At 44.2% G+C, this 17,413-nt stretch overlaps 1 protein-coding gene across 1 annotated transcript in view; it reads left to right on the forward strand.

The window, feature by feature from the left end:
* The window catches only part of sptbn1 (spectrin, beta, non-erythrocytic 1), an 83,318-nt gene continuing 65,905 nt past the window's right edge, over positions 1-17,413 (forward strand). The window contains exon 1 of the mRNA XM_054797893.1: positions 1-127. The gene's annotated coding sequence lies outside the window, so the exon portion shown is untranslated. The remainder of the gene's footprint in view (positions 128-17,413) is intronic.

Consider the following 17,413-nt stretch of genomic DNA (forward strand, 5'->3'; position numbering starts at 1 on the left):
GTTGAGGCTGCGGGGGCGGGGTGAGGAAGAGGAGGAGGGGAAGAGGAGGCTTGGAGCTCTGCATTGTTTTCAGACATCGGCCGCCCTTCTCCGAGCGGGACTCCGCGGCGCGTCTTTCGGCCTTCAGGTGAGTCACTGGACCGGACCGGTACACTGCGCTTGTTGTGTCCTCGGTGTTAGATGGAGGCGGGCTGTGGAAGCATCCACACGACGCCCGCCTGAGGACAGATGTCCATGCCGTGATTAGGGGCGGCTTGATGGCGCCAACGGACCTCCTCTCCTCAGCCCTCCACGGTGTGTCTGCGCGTGCGTGTTGCAGCTTTGGTGCGCCACAGCAGCATCGTGTTGTCGTCTCATGGTTAAAAGTGATGGAGATGTTTTTATGTCTGCCGGGCGGTGGGGGGGTTGTTTGAGGATGATGACAGTGATGAAGATTTGGGCGGTGCAGGCGTGGTCGTACGTGCTGACCTGAGTGAGAACGTCCTTGCATGGAGGATGTCTGAGTGGAGTAGTTTGAGCTGATCTGAGGTCAGCCTGCCAGCGTAGTCGCAAAAGGCCTCATGAAGTGTTTTTCTGCTTTGGTGCAGACTCCCTTGGAGTCCAGTGGTGCTGTTATGTAATCAGATCCGACTGGACTGCTGCTTTCCCTCCTCCACCCCTTTTCCTTCTTCTTGCTTTACACAAGTGTAAAGTCATTGGTGTGATGATAATCTGTCTCCATGCACATTCTCCACATATCTTCTTCTCATCCTCCTCTTCTTCTCACCATCACTGTTATCATCCCCCTCACCCCAACCTCCCACCTCTAGCAGGCACCAGTTGGCGAGCATTTGGAGACTTGTTGGACCTCCAAAGTGTCAAAGTGAGGTGTGGCCAGCTCAGAGGAGAACCTGGGTGGTCACAGTGTTTGTAAAACGAGGTCAACGACGTCTGGGTCAGGGAGGCGTTGGCCTGAAGTGGTTCAAACATCATTTGAGCAGAACTTTGACCTCAGGTCGATCAGAGAAGAAGAGATCAAACTTGTAAAAACCTCCCCTATGGCCTTTATTTTGAAAGAGCCGTGTCACTTTAACAGGTGTCGACCAAGACTGGCTAGTAGCTGGTCTCAGGTTTCGCGGTGGGAAAAAGAAAGCGGAGCGTTGGCCCTTTTTAAGCGCGAGAGCGGCGAGGGAGGGAGATCGTCTTTGCTTCCTCCTCAAGCGATTGTGATTTTCTTTGAAATGAAAGCACAAACAATCAACTTCCTGTTGTACGCCAAAAATGTTGTACACCGAATGTGAGAAGGACCGCCACGACCACAGACACATACTTTGTTAACAAATGTAGGACCAGGACAGGACATTCATCCATCTTTATCTGTCTTATGTCCACCAAGAGACACTTTTGGTGTACTACTGATAAATTGCCATAACATAAAAAATAGCTCCAATGAGGCGAGATTACCCATACTGTGCAGGTGAGCAAATCAAGTGCTTGTTTTTTTTTCTCCTGCCTGTGATGTTAACGGCCTGTCGTAACTTCCCCTGAGCTCACTTGTAAACAAACATTCACTGTCCGAGGAAGACATTTCACGTGCTAGTTGTACCAAATGCTCCGCGATGAGGGGAAAAAATAAACATCGAGCACACAAAAAACCTTATCATGAAATGCCAGCGCAGCGGCGTTTGAAAAGTGCAAAAGGTTCGCCAGAGGCCTCCGTGGCGTCACGCCGGCTGCTCGGAGCGTGTGCCCGAATACAGTGCACCTTGCGGGGCCAGAGGGGGTGGCTCCCTCCGCTCTATACTCTGGTTCTCCTGATAGTAGTGATGTGGTCGTAGTAATGTCATGATATTTGATTAGGACAAATCGACAGGTACACTTGGTCAAATCCTAATTTGTTCCGGTTCTTCTTACCTCCAGGCCCCGGCTCTACAGAAAATTTAAAAAGTAGATATAAAAAGTTATTGGTTATCGGTACTGTCTTGAGAAGCACATAGTTATTGGTATCTGTATCGGTTTGAAAAAAAGATGTTGTGCATTTCTAGTTTCAAGTATTCCAAAATTACATCTGATCCAAACTTCTCAATCTTGATTAATGGCAGGTCAGAACATGAACAGGTTCTTCAGAACATAGGCTTCTCTTGCCTGCTTCTTGCTGCCAGAGACCTTGCAGTGCTTCCTCTTACACAGCAGGGAGCGAGTCCTGCTTCCCAGCATGTCTTGCGGCACTGCTAAAAAGCTGCTAAAGTGGCATGTGTAGTGCTAACATAGTTGTTCATTATTCAGCAGTAGCAGTTGCCTTGTGTTCACTGTATTGTACTGTCAAGTAGAGGGTCACAAAAAATGTAGAAAATGTTAGGTGTGTGAGCACTGCCTATCCTCTTGGGCATGGAGTTCACTACAGCGTCGCAGGTTGTTCCTGGAACCCTCTTCCACTCCACCGTGATGACATGACTGGCGGAGCTGGTGGATGTTAGACATCTTGTGCTCCTCCAGCCTCCATTTGACTGAAATGGAAGCTGGCCATTTCCCATACTGGCACCCGTATGACTCTCATTCATTTCTCTGGTTTGTAGTAGGGACGCTAGCTTCCAGTCATCAGTAATGAAGTGCGCTGTTACGGTTGTGGTTGCGTTTTCAGCTTGGGACAAAATATGCATAACAGCTGGTGAATGTGTCTTTATGTGGACATACATTTTTTTATACTTCACTCGTGTGGATGGACGTTGTTTTACATGGTAGTGAGGGAAATGTGCATTTTTTCATGTCTCTTCATTCCTGCTTAAAATTTCTACTTTCCATCTGCGGATATACGACTATGGTTGTTTTGGTTTATCTCAATAATTGATTGTTAATCCACCACCTCTTCGTCCTTCTCTCAATGCCCAGGCAAAAGCTGCAGGATTTTATATCAACACAAACTGTGCTGCTGTTTTTAGTTGTGTACCTTAAATTATTTTGACTTCTGGTCTGAATCTGGCACCCTTATTAAGAATGGTTGTGAATTTCGTGCTACATACAATATTGTTTCCACTTTTAAAATTATAATATCAGAGGAGTAGTTTATGTCGGAGGAATTGCTTAATTACACAGATCGCTGTAAGAACTGTGTTTGATAAGGTCCGCTCGCGGACCAACTCAATGCTATTTCCCAAACAGTTCCGGAGCATTTGCCAGATTTGGCCCCCGGGCCTTAGTTTGACACGATTGGCCTAGAACATCTTTATGTAGAACAATAATTATTTTCAGAGAGTTCATTGCCACGAGATGCCACGGTGAACTTCCAGTGAGCAGTATGAGAGAGAGTGACAGCGGTTACACCAAATTTAACACACCTGCTTCGCATTCAAACCTGAGACCTTGTAACTTTAAGCCCACAGAGGACAGCAAGCGGCAGTGAGAATCAAAGATGAACTGACAGAATGGTTTTCCATCAAGAATGGTGTACGACAGGGCTGCCTTGTGTCGCCAGTCTGTTTTCATCTTTACTTGGAGGAAGCGATGCGGTTGTTTGGGGGGAACCAATATTAGCGGAAGGCAGCTCAACAATCTTTGATATGCGGATGACATCATACTCATTTCATCATTGCCAGAAGCACTTCAAAGCCTAATAGTCAAAGTAGACAGGAGTCTGCAGCGAGTACCTCCTGAAAATAAGGACAAAAAAGACCAAAGTGATGGTGGCTACCCGAAACCCAGAGCAAATGAACATTTATTGCGGAGAATCAGCACCTCCAAGTCCGAGTCCATGGTTCTTGCCCGAAAAAGTGTGGAGTGCCATCTCCGGCGTCAGGGATGAGGTCCTGCCCCAAGCGGAGGAGTACCTCTGGGTCTTGTTTACGAGTGAGGGAAGGATGGAACAGAAGATGGACAGGCAGATTGGTGTGACTTCTGCAATGATGCCGGCTCTGCATCGGTCCGTTGTGGTGAAGAGGGAGCTGAGCCGAAAGGCAACGCTCTCAATTTACCAGTCGATCTACGTTCCTACCCTCATGTATGGTCATGAGCTTTGGGTCGTGACCAAGCGGACAAGATCGCTGGTACATGCAGCTAAAATGAGCTTTCTCTGTAGGTTGGCTGGACTCGCCCTTAAGGCCCTGTCACACCTTGCCAATTTAGCCAGCGCATGCCTGACGTGATCATTTTGATGGCATACGTTGAACTGCCGACATTTGCCGAACTGCCGAAAGTTTCTATCATAGACAACTTATATCAACAAATGCGTAGCGTGTTGCCGGCGTTCACAGCTTATGCCCAATGCCCAACGCCTGTCACACCTTGACGATTTAGCCAGCGTACGCCAACGTATGAAAAATTTGGCCAATACGCTGGCGTACGTCGAATAAGTTATGGGTAAGTTTTGTATAAGTTAAGGGCACGCTGAAGCACGCCAGCATACGTCGTAGTACGTCCAAGTCGTCCAAAAATTTAGTGCGTGCACAAAACCTTTTGACATATGCCAACGTATGATTCATACGTCCCGCATCTGCGGGCAATAAGTTATGCGATCGTTGACACCCGTTCACACACGTTATTTGTAAGTTATGCACAAGTCGTAATACGTCAACATACCTTGAGACAAAACTGTCTTCTTGGCAAGCTTTGGCTGAGAGGAGATGGAGATTGTTGTGTTTGCATTAGCAGATAAGTTAGCAGCTTGCCAAAATTAAAAGGGAATACGTGTGGAAATACAAAGAGAATTAATAATACAAAAATATACAAATGTGGAAATATAAAGAGAATCAATGATAAAAAATATACAAATGTAGTCATATTCTTTTTCCATTTTGTCATTGTTTTTTCTGTATTGTCTTTGTTTTTTCTAATTTGCCGTTGTTTTTCCTGTTTTGTATTTGTCTTTTACACTTGCGTTTTGTCATTGCATTTAGTAATGACAAAGACAAAACAGGAAAAGCGACGCCAAAATGGGAAAAACAAATACAATGCAGAAATCATCCTTTTCTTTTGACAAAGACAAAAGGATGCGGGACGTATGAATCATACGTTGACATACGTCAAAGTTTATGCAGGCACAAAATTTTTGGACGATTTAGACGTATGCCGGCGTGCTTCCGCGTGCTGTTAACTTATACAAAACTTAACCATAACTTATTCGACGTACGCCAGCGTATTGGCCAAATTTTTCATACCTTGGCGTAAGCCGGCTAAATCGTCAAGGTGTGACAGGGCCTTTAGAGATAATGTGAGAAGCACTGTCAGACCCGAAGTCGAACCACTGCTCCTCCTCGTTGAAAGGAGCGAGATGTGGCGGCTCGGGCGTCTGGTCAGGATGCCTCCCTGATGCCTACCTGGGGAGGTGTTGGGGCACGTCCGATCAGTAGGAGGCCTCGGGGAAGAGCCAGGACACTTTGGCGAGACTATGTCTCTCAACTGGCCTGGGAACACCTCGGGATCCGCTGGGAGGAGCTGGACAAACTAGCCGGGGAGAGGGAAGTCTGGGCTTCCCTGCTTAGGCTGCTGCCCCCGCGACCTGACCTCGGATAGAAGATGGATGGATGGATGGATAGATGCATAGGTGTTCTGCTGGAGCAGATGGAAAGGTTTGAAGTACCTAGGCTCCGTCATCAATCGGGACGCTGAATGTAATCGCAAGATAAAGGCAAGACTTGGGGCAGCAAGATCAATTCTAGGATCACTCAGCATGTTATGGCGTGACCGCGCACTCGATTGAGAAGATCTGGAAATGAGCTGTTACAGGCGAACCTTGCGTATTGGCTGGACGGCCCATTGAACGAATGAATCTGTCTTGGAAGAAATGGGAACATCAAGACAAATGGAAGAAACGGAAGCTGCAATACTTTGGCCGTGTCATAAGAGCTCAGAACCTCTGTGCCCACATTTTTGAGGGCCGCATTAACGGACTATGGATCGGAGGACAGCGGTGACTGTGGAGCGACAGCATCAAGGACTGGACAAGACTCATTGACTTTATGCATAAGAACTGCACAGGATCCATGTGAATGGAGAAGACTGGTGCTGGAACTCATGGTCCCCGACCCTCTGTAATGAGGATGTCGAGAACCCTAACGAGTCACGTAACCCTGGGAGAAAAACAAATGGCTAATTGGGCCCAATTTTGTTGCCAGCGTTTTAGACATGAATAGTTGTGCGTTGAGTTATTTTTGAGGAGACAGCAAATCTGCACTGTTATACGAGCTGTACACTGACTACTTTGTGTGTGTGTGTGTGTGTGTGTGTGCATGTGTGTGTGGGAGGAGGAGAAAGTGATGGAGGTGATGGAGGAATGTATGTGGGAAGAGAGCAGAGAAGGGAGTAGAAATCGGTTTTTCACAGATGATTAATTCCTCTTTAAAGCGATGTAATATGCTATATATTCACTTGTATTGGCATGTTTCTTACTGAAAAGAGCCACAGCTTCACCTTAATGAGGTCAGACCTTCTGTAAGTTGAAGTCTATGATAGAATTTAGCAGCTGAAAGGATTGAATTCAGATGTTGCTGTGAAGAGACGTGAGGGAGGAGGGGGAGGGCAGAGTGATAAGGTAGAACATTCCCCCTGATAAATCCTCCTGGGGAGGAACCTTCTGGAAAATGTCCAGCAGACAGGAAGTGGACCAGTGTGTGACATCATGTGCTGACCACGCCCCTGGAATGTAAACACACACACACGCTCATATAGATAAGTGTGTGTGTGTGTGTTTACAAAGTGGGGTCATGTGGAGGGACAGGGAAGCTGGTGGACCTGAGCCAAATTTAAAGTGAGATTGGACCAGAACCAGCTTCAACACTTGATTAGTAACAAGGACTCTGTGTGTGTGTGTGTGTGTGTGTGTGTGTGTGTGTGTGTGTGTGTGTGTGCTGAGAGGAGGGTGTGGTCGAGACAGGAAATGAGTGATTTAGCAGAAAGTGGACTCAGCCCTCCTCTCTACTAGAACCAGAGCTCCCATGCCGCTGTGTGTGACATCGGCGCTATAAGCTAACACCTTAGCATCACTTTATCCACCTTTAGCCCAAAGGTGGTGGCGATGCTGACGTTAGCTCAGCAAGCCAGTTGACTGCTAGGGTGTCGGCTCAAACAATATAGAATATATTTGTAGTGTTGCCATGACAACTGAGAAGCTTACGTCATTGACATATACCCCTCTTGTCCTGGGGGTGGGGGGGTGTTGTAATACAACTCGTGTGTGTGTGTGTGTGTGTGTGTGTGTGAAGAAGCTTTGCACGGTGTATTCTTTACTCTCTGACACTCACGGCATCATGGGAAATATGAGTTGGAAGGGGGGAGGAGGGACCTCCATGTGTCCTTGACCAAGTGGACCACCAAAGTGAAGTGCGTGTGTGTCTGTGTGGAGGAAGGGTAGGGGTTAATGATTGGAATGGGATCAACAATCAACTGATCAATACGTAACATCCTGTACACTCTTCTTTTGAAATTCTGTGCCCTACCATGTGACCCTTTCCATCCAATCATAGTTGGCTTTGACACACACACACACACACACACACACACACACACACACACACACACACACAGGTAGTCAGCGAGACAGGTGCGGTGTTGCGGCCTGTTTCTGATCCTAGTTTTTTTTTTTTTTGAAACACAGACCAGCAGGAAACACACATTGGCACAAAATAACACACACACACACACACACACACACACAGATTAGAAGTGACATCCCACAATGCACTGCAGCTTGGGCTCGTTGCTTGCTCAGAAACACAGAACGAATCTGGCTGCTGGCCAAACTGACACGATGGGATGGATCGCCATGACGACACAGCCGACCCTCCAATCTGGACTGTGAGAAGCACTCAGTGAGTGTGTGTGTGTTTGTGTGTAAGAGAGAGATATTTTTGGAGCAAAAGCTGCTCGAAGCACAGAGCTAACATTTGTTGCAGAATCTTTTTGCCTCTTTGCAGGCTGGAATTGTTGTTCTGGAAGCACAAGTCAGAGTTCTGATTGGACAAAATATTCAAATATTGTGTGGTGTTACCGGGCAGAAAAGAAAAAGGAAGGTTCACATCTGCAGGGCTGCTGTGCGTGTGTGTATATGTGGTTTGGTGGGGTGTGTGTGTCAGATTAAAAATGGCTGCAGGGTGGAGGCAGCACAGGCACAGGAAGAAATTTGGGCGGGGGGGGTGGAGTGAGGGAGAGGATTGTGAAGAAGTGTGTTTTCAAAAAGGAGGCAAACCAGATGACCATCAGGATGTGAAGAACTCTTCTTTTTCTTTACTCTGCACTCCCTCCCTCTCTTTGGCGCTCTCCCAGAAGTTCCGCCTCCTTCCTCCATAAGAACACTAGTGAAGAAGAGAGGAAACTCTTCCCCCCACGTCTATACTCTTGCATGAAGTTAGAGAAGCTCCATCAAGTGCTTCTGAAGCGGGACAAGAAAATCATGTGAAGAAGAACTAAAGACTTCTTTCATGGAGTGACTCTGCTCAATGTGTTCTTGTCCCGGTAGAAGGTTCTGGACGTCTGGACTCACAATGGAGCCGTCTGTCAGCACACACTGTGGCCATTGAGGAGGATGAGGAGAAAAACGTGTTTGTTATTGAATATCGCGCTCATCCTGCAGCTATTTGTTGTCCACCCATTGGACCGGCGCCGCTTGTTCAGACCTTTTAGAACCATTGCATGGTCACTGCATTCATCAGTCAGAAGAACCAGAACTATTGTTGATGTGCAGGCATCTGGTGAAAGCTTCTTGGAAGAAGTGTCAGGCAAGAAAGCAAAACAGGCAGAGGTTATCCTTTGATGCTGGCTGATCTAAGCTCTTGTGAGGTACGCTGACATTTTGCGGGTTTTTTATTGGATGATGAATTCTCGTGGTCTTGTTCACGAGTAAGAGAAGAATGGAACACAAGACGGACAGGCGTAGTGGTGCGGCGGCTGCAGGGATGCGGACTCTGCATCGGTCCGTTGTGGTAAAGAAGGAGCAGAGCCGAAAGGCAAAGCTCTCAATTTACTGGTCGATCTACGTTCCTACCCTCACCTATGGTCATGAGCTTTGGGTAGTCACCAAAAGGAGAAGATGGCGGCTACAAGCGGGCATCTTGTCAGGATGCCTCCCAGATGCCTCCCTGGGGAGGTGTCCAGGGCATGTCTGACCAGTAGGAGGCCTCGGAAGACCCAGGACACGTTGGAGAAACTATGTCTCTCATCTGGCCTGGGAACGCCTCGGGATCCGCTGGAGGGGTGGACGAAGTAACCGGGGAGAGGGAAGTCTGGGCTTCCCTGCTTAGGCTGCTACCCCTGGGACCTGACCTCGGATAAGCGGAAGAAAAAGGATGGATGGATGGTTGGATGGTGAATTGTATGACGTCAGTTTGTAAACACAGTGGAACCTTGATTAGTGTCTTTAGTCCGTTGCTGAAGATCTTTCTCTAACCGAAATGTACCAAATGTACCAAAGTTTCCCCATAAGAAATAATGCAGATTCATTTTATCGGCTTCAGACACCCAAAAATGTTAATACCAGGCCCCGGGAGGAGGCCCGGGGCGGACCTAGGACTCTCACAGCTGACCCGGGAAATCCTTGGTGTCCTCCTGGTGGAACTGGAAGAGGTGGCCGGAGACCGGGAAGCCTGGTCCCTATTGAGACTGCTGCCCCCGCGACCCGAATAAGCGAAAGAAAACGGATAGATGGTCTTGTCGCGTTATTAATACATTAATGAACAAATACATAAATACATTTAAGGTTACTTTTACCTCCACTAAAGACGTGATTGTTTCCAAAGACACGATATGGCGGCGAGATCAACCACCACAACCTTCATGTTTTCACTCACGTCAACAATCACGTTTTCAATGAAGGTAAAAGTCTCCTTAACTGTTTTTTCGTTTTTTTTCGTTGGAGTACGTTTCGGTTAGAGTCGGACCTTCTGGAAGGAATTGACGCTAACCAAGGTTCCACTGTAAATGACGAATGAAGGGGATACATTCACTTTTACCTTGATTAAGACTTGATTGTTGACAAAAGGTGCACCGCCTTGGAGTTATTTCTTGAATCCAATAGTCATCAATCTCACCTTCTTTATCAAAATGTTGCCACTTGCAACTGTCTTTGGTTCCATTGGGGCTTATTTTGCAGCCGTGACCAAAAAGAAAAGCAGAGACTTCTGTTGCAACTGTTAGTTAGCAAAGAGCCTCACCCGCTGATGACATCAAAAACCGACAATTGAGCTGGGACACAATGACTCCCGGTCTGGTTTCCATTTTGTTAGCATGCTAATAGGCTGCTAACAGGGACGTTTTGTGATAAAAATAGGTTACAAAGACAGATGGACTCACGCAGTGTATTAATAACACGACAAGATGCGCGCCATTATGCAGAATTTTTGCATACATTTTTGGTGTAAACAGAAAAATGCGCTAACCTGAGCGTATGCTAATCGAGGTCCCCCTGTAAAGTCCAAAGAAGTCGCTACAATGTAGCATGTTAGCATCCATAATACATTGCCTCTTATCAGGCTACGTTTCATTTATTTTGCTTTTTACAGCTGTTGGAACTGTACTTGTGTGTGTGTGTGTGTGTGTAGCGGGGCATAAGGACATGCCATTTTAACCTGGAAATGAACACACACACATTTTGGAAGATTTGAATAATGAATCAGTTCGTGCTTCTAATGTTGCATCTCCATGTTGCTTTGTGTGTGATGATTCATGGAGACAAAGTGTGTGTGTGCGTGCGTGTGTGTGTGTGTGTGTGTGTGTGCGTGCGTGTGCACACTAACGTGAGGAGATGATGAATTAATGGAGGTGTTATGAAATATAAATACACTCACACACACGTAGCCAGCATGAAGGCTTTGTGGTTCTTCCAGCAGTCAATCAAGAAGACACTATGGTTATGATGAATATTACAATGCTCAGTAACTTGTAAATCTTTGTAGCTTACTTGTGTTGTGGGTCCGGGTTAGAGGGTTACAATGTTGGGGCTTAGGGCAGGGGTCACCAACGTGGTGCCCGCGGGCACCAGGTAGCCCCCCACGACCACATGAGGTGCCCGCAAGCCTGCTTTTCATTCAGGTGTTCAGTTAATAATGTGGGAACACTAGAAAGAAAAGTATTGTGAAACATAAAATGTGAGTTGTGGATACCAGCATGTTGTGAATGTTTTGGTAAAACAAGCATATTTGATCTGTTTGGGTTGAAATAAGGTATGAAAATCATTTCTACAAAAATGAGTAGCTCGTGGCCATTTTCATTTTGTAAAAGTAGCTCTCGCAAGAAGAAACGTTGGTGACCCCTGGCTTAGGGTTAGGGTGGGTTAGGGTTCGAGGATTACAACTTTTCAATTCGGCCCGCCAGTTGCTTCCACAGTATTTAATATAAACTTTAGCAAACAATCTGGCAACATGACTTGCAAGTAGTCAATCTGAGACAAACCTCTGATGGATGAAGTAGCTGTTCACATGCAGCGATCCAGACAGCTACCTCACCTACACAAGTCAACAAATAGGCTGGGAAGTCCAAAAGTGGGGCGTTCACAATAGTCAATGTTTTATCGTTCATAGTTCATATTGAAAATCACACATTCTTTATTCATGTACATACCTGGTGTCTTATTAAAAAAAAAAAAAGAAGTAAAATTCAGTTTTGTTATTTGATGTGGTCTGATGCTTACAGTGCCTCTGAAAAGAGGGACACAAGCACATATGGCAGATTGTATCCCACTTTCACAGTTAAGACAAGGCAAATGATTCCAGGTGGACTGTTGGCATTCAAGTGTAAAATAGCGTGCGTGTATCACATATATAGTCTTCCCCCCGGCCAATTTTGTTAACTCAATGCGGCCCGCTAGTCAAAAAGTTTACCCACCCCTGGGTTGGGGTGACATCAACTGTGACCTCATGACTTACGAATGACTCGACTTTCAGCCATCACTTGCCCTTTTTGTTTGCTCCGCCCACGTCTGTCCCGGAATGCCTCCGAGGGTTTGAGGCCAAGGTTACGGGTCACATGTGGAAGCTCTCCACCCTGATGATGATGTCGTCTGCTTGTTTAGTGGCATGAAACCCATCAAGACTGTTTTTGCTGCCATTTGCGGCGCTCGTCAATAGATTGATCAGCGTAACCATGGCAACCGCTAACCGCATTACCACTTACCCCCTCTCTGCTAACCTAATTGGGCCGAGCAGAGATTGTAACACGAGACGATGCTCTGCAGACAGCAGTGGCTTTAATGCCGTATGATGCTACGTTGACTCTCCGGGCTCTCACAGGACGCTTTCAGTCGGCTGGGTTCCGGACAAAAAAGTAGCACCTGCACTGCGACAATGACAGCATGTGCTCTACTTCCTGTTTCTGGTTCAGGCAGCGCTCTGGTGTTCTGGAGATGCTGTCGGGTCAAATGAGCGGTGCCGTCCTCTCGGAATTACTGCGGCCTACTTAGCTCCTGCAGAGAGGACGATATGATGGATGCCTTTTTTTTGTCCTAAATTGAATATATGCGTGTGGCAACGCTTTAAAAACCACCGACCTCGAGTCACCTTGAAACTCTGCATTATTTGCTAACTCATATCATTAACAGCTAACAGCTAGACGCTAACCATTCATGTTAAACACAACTACATTTCTGTTGACCATAATTTCAAGCTATCGCTTTGCTAGCAGCAGACATCTAGACGTTAAATGTAAGCTATCTGAGCTACAAGCTAACCATAATTAAAGGTCTCTCATTTAGCCAAACATCTTAAAGGACACGACCATCTTGAAGCTAACTCGGCTTTACTTGCTATTTTATACATGCAGTACAGTATGTACTGTAAATACTGCACACGAGTTCACCAGTACAGTACATAAATACAATACAATACAGTAAATAAATACAGTACATGAGTTTTCTACATACAATACGGTATATAAATACAGTACATGAGTTTTATAATTACAGTACAGTATATAAATACAGTACACGAGTGACGTCCACTGAGGACTTCATACATAAAAATGAAAGGATGTGGGAAGGCTCACTTTTATACATGAAAGATGCTAAAGGAAATCCAGTGTAGGCCAATATGTGCTGAACTATTTGAACTAAACATCCACATCTTAGCTTTGTGTTATAGCTATCAAAGAAAATAATATAATAATGTGTAAAATGATGTTCAAAATCAATTTATTTCATTGATACAATATGCCAGGGGCAAATGAAAGCAAGCTGCAGTTGCAAATGGGCCCCAAGCCGCACGTTGGACATCCTTGCAGTAGCTGGATAGCGAGGATAGATACACTGAACAAAAATATAAATGCAAGTTTGGTTTTTTCCTCCTGTAAAACTTTTTCTATGTACACAAAAGGTGAAAGAAAAAAAATCCCAATTGTAAGTCCTAATTATTAGATAAAAAGTCAAAATGATGACATACGAAAGTCATAATTATGAAATAAAATCTCAAAATTACGAAATAAAAAGTCATAATTATGAGATAAGAAAGTCATAATTATGAGGAAAAAGTTGAAATTACGAGATAAAAAGTCGAAATTCTGAAAAGGAAAGTCATAATTTTGAGAAAAAAAGTTGAAATTGCTAGATAAAAAGTCGAAATTTTGAGATAAAAAGTCATAATTACGAGATATAAAGTGGAAATTACAAGATAAAAAGTGGAAATTATGAGATAAAAAGTCATAGTTAAAGATAAAGTCCAAATTAAAGCTAAAAAGTCTAAATTGTGAGATAAAAAGTCAGAATTAAAATGACAAGAGTCATAATTCTGAGATAAAAAGTTGAAATTACAAGATAAGAAGTCCACAAATTTTAGATAAAAAGTCAGAGATAAAAAGTCTAAATTACAACATAAAACGTTAAAACTACGAGATAAAAAGTCATACTTATGATATAAAAAGTCATAATTATGAGCTAAAAAAATTAAAATTACATGATACGAAGTCAGAAGTATTTGGAAAAAGTCAAAATGACAAGATAAAAAGTGGAAATTACGAGATTAAAAAATCGGAATTAAGAGACAAAATGTCGTAATTAGGAGATAAAAAGTCATAATTAATTAATTAATTAATTAATTAATTAATTAATTAATTAATTAATTAATTAATTAATTAATTAAATTAAATTAAATTTTGACTTTTTATCTCATAATTATGGCTTACCATTGGAATAGTTTTTTCTTTCAGTGGTGGAAAGGAGCTTCCGTGCATTTCTCAAGTATTGTTGCCAAAGCAGTTGAGTGAGTTCGAGAGCATTTAGAATGTAGCATATGGAGATGCTGATGCTCAGGCTGGCCACAATAAAAGGCCACCCTCAAAAATGTGTCGTATTTGTGGACGAATGGCACACCAACGGCCTCAGGATCAGGTCACGGTATCCGATGACATTAAAAATGCGCCTAAGTTGCCATAACATCCATTTGGGTGTTTTTGCCCTTGGAGAAGGCTCATGGGAGCGAAATGAACATTCAGTTCACGGGCAACATCACTGGCGGACTTTCCTGCGCTCAGCGCTCCCTCAACACTTACCACATCTGCGTGATAAAACTGCACATTTGGGAGTGGCCTTTTATTGTGGCCAGCCTGAGGCACACCTGTGCTGTATAATCAGCATCTTCGGACGCCACACCTGTAACACCGCTTTAGACACGTTTGTCAACCATATTTGAGAGAAATTGGTCTTTTGTGTACATGGAAAAAGTTTGACATCTTTGAGGGGGCAAAAACCAAAAGTGTTGTGAAATATTTTTGTTGAGTGTAGCTAGATAAATGATGCTCTCTGGCTTTTAGAAGCAGCTTTTACTTTTTGTGTAAGTGTGTGTGTGTGTGTGTGTGTGTGTGTGTGCGAGTGTGGTGTCTTAGCGTGCGAGGAGGCAGCTGTAAGTGGAGCGAGCGTCTCGGCCTGCGTGGGAGCTTTAACAATGCACTGCGCCGGCTTAGCGTTGCCATGGCGACTAAGTGATGCTGGAGCTTGGAAGATGCTGAAGGATGGAATATGTTTTTTTTTCCTGCCTGTAATCAACATTCCAGAATCTGCGCTGTAGTCGAGATGAACATCTTTGTGTCGCTGTCGGCCGCTTTGATGAGCGGGGCTCTCACACAAAGCACGCCGGGGCGGCCGTCGCCGTGGAGATGTGAGCTTTGCGCTCAGCAATGTCCCACTTTGGCTTTTTAGCGAGCAAGTTACAGTAAACATACCATCATGAAGGCAGAGAAGAAATGTTGTGCGCTGCACTCTCCGTACCACGCGGTTCTGTTGGTCCATTCCACTGCTCTCACACGGGACTTTTGCTTTTTGACGACCCACTTTTTAAAAATAAAAGAGCTGCTGCTGACCCACTTCACCAGCGTGGTCCTCGAGAAGCAAGCATCACATCTTCTGGTCTTCCATATCTAATAGTGGAAGAGTGCAACTGTTACTGTTACTGTTACTTTACTGTTACTATGAAATGACATTTTCATTCCATCTGTCTATGCTTGATTTTTTTTTACAATAAAGTGGCACCTCCATGTGGCCAAGTAGTGTATTACAAATGTAACGCATGGACATCTGAGGCCAATAAGCAGGATTTGTCCTGGGGTGCTTGGCTACTTAATGAAGAATTTTCATGTCTTAGACACACACACACACACACACACACACACACACACACACACACACACACACGCACGCCCACAGCAGTTTTGTCCTTGGCCTCTAGGTGTTTTCTTAAAACCCAACATTTCATCTTAGAAGCAACTCAGACTAAAAGAGAGCCAGCAGCAGGATTCAGTGACCAGAATTGTTGGCAACTGACGTTGTGTTTGACGGGGCCCCCCGAGTGGCCATGGGGCCCAAAGCAGCCACTTAGGTTGCGCATAGGGAGACATGCCTGTCTCAGATCATCAAATTCTCCTGACTGACTCTCTAGTAACCTCTAGTCACCAACTCGCTGCTCAAACTCTACTGACTCTACTGTCTACTGCCGGTGAACTGTCTTCTAATGCTACTCACTTAAACAAATCTACTAACGTCTACAAACACTACTGTCAACTAACTCTACAAACTTAAATAACTATGAATTCTCTACTAACTAGGGCTGCAACTAACAATTATTTTAATAATCGATTAATCGGGCACCAGTCCAGGGTGTACCCCGCCTGTCACCCAAAGTCAGCTGGGATAGGCTCCAGCATGCACCCGCGACCCTAATGAGGATGAAGCGGTATAGAAAATGGATGGATGGATGGATTAATCGGGCGATTATTTTTTCCATTAATCGATGAATCGGATTTTATTTAAAAACATTTAATTTACAGCATTTAATTTGTAGTTGCACTGTTCAACCACTAGGTTTTGTGTGTACGCGTGGTAAGAGTTGTTACAAGTGGATCAATCTCATACTTTGCGTGTGAATCTTTTTACGCACGCTCTACGCACAAGATATCAGAAAGAGGCAAAAATGTTGCTTGCTCTTTTCCAAAGTCAAAGCTGATGTGTGCGACTATCTTGTTTTGCCTGAAACAAAAAGATCATAGGTCTGCTTTTATGGATGACGAAGGAAATAAAAAAATAGCCACATTTGAGAAGCTGAAATCAGGATATTGACAGTACATTTTTAAATGAAATGATTAATCGATGACCAAAATAGTTGTTGATAATTGGATAATCGATTAATCATTGATTAATTGTTGCAGCTCTAATACTAACCCTACCGTCTACTTTCAACTAACTCTACCAACCCTCTGGTCAACTAACTCGCTACTATTAACTATTAACTTCACTAGGTGTACTAACCACTAACTTAAATAACTCATCTTTCGAACTAACTCACTACTAACTTGACTATACTAATTTGACACTAAGTCTACTAACTTGCTACTATGAACTCTACTAACTCTCTAACTTGACTCTCTGACTTGCCACTTAGTCAACTAACTTGCTACTGTTAACCAACTAATTTTACTAACTGTAACTACTAACTTAAATAGCTCAAACTCTATTACTTCTCTACTAACTTAATTCTCTACTAATTTGTCACTAAGTCAACTATCAACTATCTTGCTACTATTAACTCTACTTTACAAAGTACTAACTCTCTACTAACACTACTGTCAATTAACTTTTCTAACACTCTAACTTTCTATTAATGTTCTGCTAACTCGACACTAAGTTAACTAACTCCCTACTATTAACTACTAACTTTACTAGCCCTACCAACTTAAATAACTCAGCTTTCTAACTCGAACTCTCTATTAACTTGACTCTTCAAACTCGCCACAAAGTTCACTAACTTGCTACTATTAACTCTACTAACTTTACAAACTCTACTAACGCTCTACTGACTCTGTCTACTGTCAACTAGCTCTACTAACACTCGACCAACTCTCCGCTCAACTAACTCTACTAACTCAACATTAAATCAACTAAGTCGCTATTCTTAACTAACTTTACGAGCTCTACTAGCTTAAATAACTCAACTTTCTAATGGGCGGCACACACGGGAGGCGAGAGACGACTGCGATT

This window comes from Dunckerocampus dactyliophorus, chromosome 14 (assembly GCF_027744805.1).
Source record: "Dunckerocampus dactyliophorus isolate RoL2022-P2 chromosome 14, RoL_Ddac_1.1, whole genome shotgun sequence".
In the NCBI taxonomy this organism is placed as follows: Eukaryota; Metazoa; Chordata; class Actinopteri; order Syngnathiformes; family Syngnathidae; genus Dunckerocampus; species Dunckerocampus dactyliophorus.